Source organism: Gopherus flavomarginatus, chromosome 4, assembly GCF_025201925.1.
Source record: "Gopherus flavomarginatus isolate rGopFla2 chromosome 4, rGopFla2.mat.asm, whole genome shotgun sequence".
In the NCBI taxonomy this organism is placed as follows: Eukaryota; Metazoa; Chordata; order Testudines; family Testudinidae; genus Gopherus; species Gopherus flavomarginatus.
The window spans coordinates 1,683,014-1,688,576 of NC_066620.1; the positions used below are offsets into that span (position 1 = coordinate 1,683,014).

Sequence of the window (5,563 nt, forward strand, 5' to 3'; positions counted from 1 at the left end):
AACAAGGCAGATTACTAAGAAAATAAAACCGAGCCCTCAAATTAAGCCGTCAATAGTGCTGCTGTTATTTGCAGGGTCACGGCCTTACTGCTGCTTTTGTGTCTGATTTGTCGCTGGAGTTGGGCAGCACACTTCATTAATGGCAGCTGCTCCTGCCGCGGGAAAGAAGAAAGCAGCAGAAACGTGAGTTGTCAGCCACAGCCCTCAGTGCAGTCGCTTGAGTATGGACCAACCCCTTTAGAAATGTCACAGAGGAAAAGAACCATTAGTGGGGTTGCCATGGCAATGGTGGGGCTTGTACATTAGATTGGACTGAACATCGTTCACACCAAACAATCCCCCCCACCCCGATGATTTGATTGGTTGCTGTGTTGACATCTTTGCTTTGGAATCCATATGAAGTGTATGTGTGGAGAATTCAGACTTCACACAGCCCCGCAGCCCTCCCACAACAAGGGTGACAAGCCCGATACAGCCACCACAGGGCTCTCGATCTCTCTTGTGAGTGAAAGAGAAGGTGAAGAGCGGATTGATCAAAGACTTGCCTGGGCAAAGCGACACTATCTAGTATCAGAGGGGTAGCCGTGTTAGTCTGGATCTGTAAAAGCAGCAAAGAATCCTGTGGCACCTTATAGACTAACAGACGTTTTGGAGCATGAGCTTTCGTGGGTGAATACCCACTTCATCAGATGCACTCTTTATCTAGCCGGTGAAGATGTAACAAAAGCCATTAGCTGGTAGGTGAAGAAAAAAACGTTCAAAGTGGAAATTGGATGCAGATTGTTAACGATCAGGATGGCCTGGGTCATGGCAGGAGGTCAGACAGGGTGTTCCTAATGGTCCTTTCTGGCCTGAAAACCTATAACCCGTCTCACTCCCCTGTGCGGGATGGACGGCAGGCCGTGACTGAGGCAGAGTGCACAGTGAACGAAGCTGGAGTCCTGTGGATCTCTGCTTCCTTTTTGGGACAAATTCTTCTTGCTGTTACCCCAGTGTTAGTCCACTGAAGCCAGTGGCAGCCTTTAGAAGTGGCCCTTGTTTATCTGGGGGTGGCTTTGGGCCCTCAGAGAACAGTCTGGATGGACTGTTTAACTCATTGAACAAGAACAAAAATACAGACCTCTCCCCTGTCTCATTCCCAAGCCTGACCCCATAGTTCCATAGAATCAATGGGAAAAGTGCTTGGCCTCTCAGAAAGAAGACTGAGATGACTTGATTACAGTGTGTAAGTGCCTTAATGGGAGGAAATACCGGTCACTGAAGAGCTCTTTAGCCTAGCTGAATGAGGCGTAACAAGACCCACTGCCTGGAAGCTGACACCAGACAGACTCAAAAGGGAAATAATTCACAAATGTTTGATAGTGAGGGTGGAGTGGAACACCCTAGTGTAGGAAGGGGTGGATTGTCCATCTCCTCATATCTTCAAACTGAGACTGCCTGCTGGAAGAGCCGCGTTAGCCAGGCATGCGTTATTGGGCTCAGTGCAGGGTAACTGGGTAAAATGTAGTGGCCTGTGCTCTACAGAAGGTCAGATGAGATGATCCAATAGTCCCGTCTGGCCCTAAGGTCTATGAATCAATGAAAGACGTCCAGTGGCTTCCGTGGGCTTTGGACCAGGCCCTCAGCGTTTAACCTGGGCACTGAATGGGGCAGGTGTGTCCTGGAAATCACAGCATGCGATTAGAGATCAGTGCCTATGCACAAGGGGTTCTCCGGGCAACCTTCACTTGAGCATTTCTTGACTTTTGGTGCATCAGTTTCCAACCTTTATGTTCTTTCAGTGTATTTTTATATGGAATTGCATTTCCATTTCTGGTCAGCAATGGAGCCAGTGATTTGAAAAAGTTCTGATTGTACTCAGGGGCGGCTCTAGGGATTTTGCCGCCCCAAGCACGGCAGGCAGGCTGCCTCCGGCGGTTTGCCTGTGGAGGATTCGCTGGTCCCACGGCTTCGGAGAAGCTCCTAAGCAGCAGGATCAGTGGACCCTCCACAGGCACGCCTCCGGGAGGTCCACTGAAGCCGCGGGACCAGCAGACCCTCCGCAGGCAAGTTGCTGAAGGCAGCCTGCCTGCTGCCCTCGTGGCACTGGCGGAGCGCCCTCCGCTGCTTGTTGCCCCAAGCCTGCACTTGGCGTGCTGGGGCCTGGAGCCGCCCCGATTGTACTGCAATACTTAACCAAATGCTTGCAAAATACCAGTCTCCCTGTTAGTTAGATGCAGGTTAGGGTCAGGGATACAGGTTCAAAGTTATAATAGCTTGTGGGGCCTTAACTCAAAATCTCATGGCGTGTCTTTTTCATCACTACAATATTTTAGTAATGTTGTTTTAAAGTGATCAATATGAATTTACCAGCAAATGGGCTAATGTGCGAATGCTAATGTGAGGACAGGTGAATATGAGCCTGGGCTTGTGAGCCTGGCTAGCTCAGCTGGTACAGCATCAGACTTTTAATCTGAGAGTCCAGGGTTCAATTGCCTGGTCAGGCAAAAGGACAGTTTTGGGGGGAGGGATAACTCAGTGGTTTGAGCATTGGCCTGCTAAACCCAGGGTTGTGAGTTCAATTCTTGAAGAGGCCACTTAGGGATCTGGGGTAAAAATCAGTACTTGGTCCTGCTAGTGAAGGCAGGGGGCTGGACTCAATGACCTTTCAAGGTCCCTTCCAGTTCTAGGAGATTGGTATATCTCCAATTTTTTTTTTTCGTCTAGACTTGAAAGTTTTAGCTTACAGGTATGATTTTTTGCCAACATAGTTAGACTGGGAAGAAAACCTAATATAGATGCAGTTATACCAATATAAAAGTGTCTCATACCACTGTAGCTTATCTCAGTTCCAGAACTGGAATAAGATATAATAGTATAAGACAGCTTTATACACATACAACTGTGTCCATGCCCTGGAGGTTGTACTGCTCTAAATGCACTAATGTAATTAAAGCAACAAAACTGACTAATGTAGACGAGGCTTGTTAACCAAAGTTCATGGAAAAACTCCTATTGATTTCAATGGGATTTGAATAAAGCTCTATCACAGTTTGTAAGAGATTGTGCTTAATGAAGTGAGCCCTTCCCCAAGGAGCTTGCCTGGTGCACAGTAAAGAGATGGTACACTTGTATTGTCTGGTAGACTTGTATTGGTATGTAATACAGCACTGTACTGTCAGCTATATTTGTATGCTATACAGTATTTCGGTGTTTGATATACAGCAGAACCTTAGAGTCGTGAGCACCTCGGGAATGGAGGTTGTTTGGAGCTCTCTGAAATGTTTGTAACTCTGAACAAAAGATTAGGGTCTGTCTTTCCAAAGTTTACAACTGAACATTGACTTAATACAGCTTTGAAACTTCACTATGCAGAAGAAAAATGCTGTTTTTCACCATCATAATTTAAATGAAACAGGCACAGAAATGGTTTCCTTACCTTGTGTCACGGAGTGTGGGGGAGTCCGGTCCTGCACCCCTCTTCCTGGGACCCACAGTGACTCTCAGCCAGCCAGTAAAACAGAAGGTTTATTGGACAACAGGAACACAGGTTACAGCAGAGCTTGTAGGCACAGTCAGGACCCCTCCACCGAGTCCTTCTGGGCTTTCAGGGTGCTTGGATCCTAGCTAGGATACCCTGAATTCCGCCCATCCAGCCCCAAGCCCAAACTCCAACTGCTTCCCTCCTGCCGCTCCCTTCCTTTGTCCCCTTCCCGGGCAAAGGTGTTTGACCTTTCCCCTCCCTTACCTAGCTCAGGTTACAGGCCCTGGCATCGTCCATCCCTTAAAGTCCTCCCCTGCTCTCCCACTCCCCACACAGACAGTCCCTACTGCATCACATCTCTCCCCCCTTCGAGACTGAACTGAGCGGGGTCACTCCGCCCAGTGACCTGGGGAAGTTCAGGGTCCCCTCTCCGGGACAACGCATCCGCTGTCAGGTTGGCACTTCCCTTCACATGGACCACGTCCATGTCATAGTCCTGGAGGAGCAGGCTCCACCTCAGGAGCTTGGCGTTGGCTCCTTTCATCTGGTGCAGCCAGGTCAGGGGAGAGTGGTCGGTGTACACGGTGAAGTGTCGCCCAAAGAGATATGGCTCTAGCTTCTTAAGGGCCCACACCATGGCCAGGCATTCCTTCTCGATGGCCGCGTAGCTTTGTTCCCGGGGTAGCAGCTTCTTACTCAGGTACACGATGGGGTGTCTCTCCCCCTTTTCATCCTCCTGCATTAACACTGCCCCCAGTCCCGTATCTGAGGCATCAGTGAACACCATAAAGGGTTTGTCAAAATTTGGGTTTGCTAGAACTGGGCCACTAACCAGAGCCTCCTTCAGCGCCTGGAAAGCCTCCTGGCACTGCTCAGTCCAGATCACCTTGTCTGGCTTCCCCTTTTTGCACAGCTCAGTGATGGGGCCGGCTATGGCACTAAAGTGGGGCACGAACCTTCGATAGTACCCCGCCATCCCAATAAAGGCCTGGACCTGCTTTTTGGTTTGGGGAGCAGGCCAGTCTCTGATCACCTCCACCTTGGCTGGTTCCGGCTTCAGGCAGCCGCTCCCCACCCGATGGCCCAGGTAAGATACTTCAGCCATCCCCACCTTGCACTTCTCAGCCTTTACTGTTAACCCAGCCTTTCGGAGTCGGTCCAGGACTTGTTTAACCTGGGACACGTGGTCCTCCCAGGTCTGGCTGAAGACGCAGATGTCGTCAATATACGCCACGGCAAAACTCTCCATCCCCCTCAGTAACTGATCCACCAGGCGCTGGAAGGTGGCCGGCGCTCCCTTGAGGCCGAAGGGCAGGGTCAAAAACTCATAGAGCCCCAGAGGGGTGATAAAGGCCGATTTCAGCCTGGCATCTGCGTCCAGCGGCACTTGCCAGTAGCCTTTGGTAAGATCCATAGTGGTGAGGTACCGTGCACCTCCCAGCTTGTCTAGGAGCTCATCAGGCCTGGGCATAGGGTAGGCATCAGATACGGTGATGGCATTGAGCTTTCGATAGTCCACACAGAACCGGATTGACCCATCCTTCTTGGGAACCAGCACTACTGGCGAGGCCCAAGGGCTGGAAGACGGCTGGATCACCCCCAAAGCCAGCATGTCCCTGACCTCTCTTTCAAGATCCTGGGCAGTTTTACCAGTGACCCGAAAAGGGGAGCATCTTATAGGGGGGTGTGACCCGGTCTCCACCCGGTGGACAGTCAAATTAGTGCATCCAGGCTGGTTGGAAAACATCTGTCGGTATAGATGCAGCACCCCTCTGATCTCAGCGTGCTGGCCCGGGGTCAGTTGCTCAGAGAGGGGAATCGCCTCCAGGGGGGAACCAGTTTTTGTCCCAGGGAATAGATCCACTAAGGGGTCATCTCCCTGCCCCTCCCAATGTCCACACACGGCCAACACCACATTCCCCCTGTCATAGTATGGTTTCATCATGTTCACATGGTACACCCGACGGTGATGTGCCCGGTTTGACAGCTCCACCACATAGTTTACCTCATTCAGTTGCTTGATAACCTTGAAGGGCCCTTCCCAGGCGGCCTGGAGTTTGTTTCTCCTCACGGGGATGAGAACCATCACCTGATCCCCTG

At 50.7% G+C, this 5,563-nt stretch overlaps 1 non-coding gene across 1 annotated transcript; it reads left to right on the forward strand.

Moving 5' to 3' along the window:
- Positions 1-2,413: 2,413 nt before the first annotated feature.
- TRNAK-UUU (transfer RNA lysine (anticodon UUU)) lies at positions 2,414-2,486 on the forward strand. The gene has a single exon. It is a non-coding gene; the product is annotated as a tRNA-Lys (tRNA).
- The last annotated feature ends 3,077 nt before the right edge of the window (positions 2,487-5,563 follow it).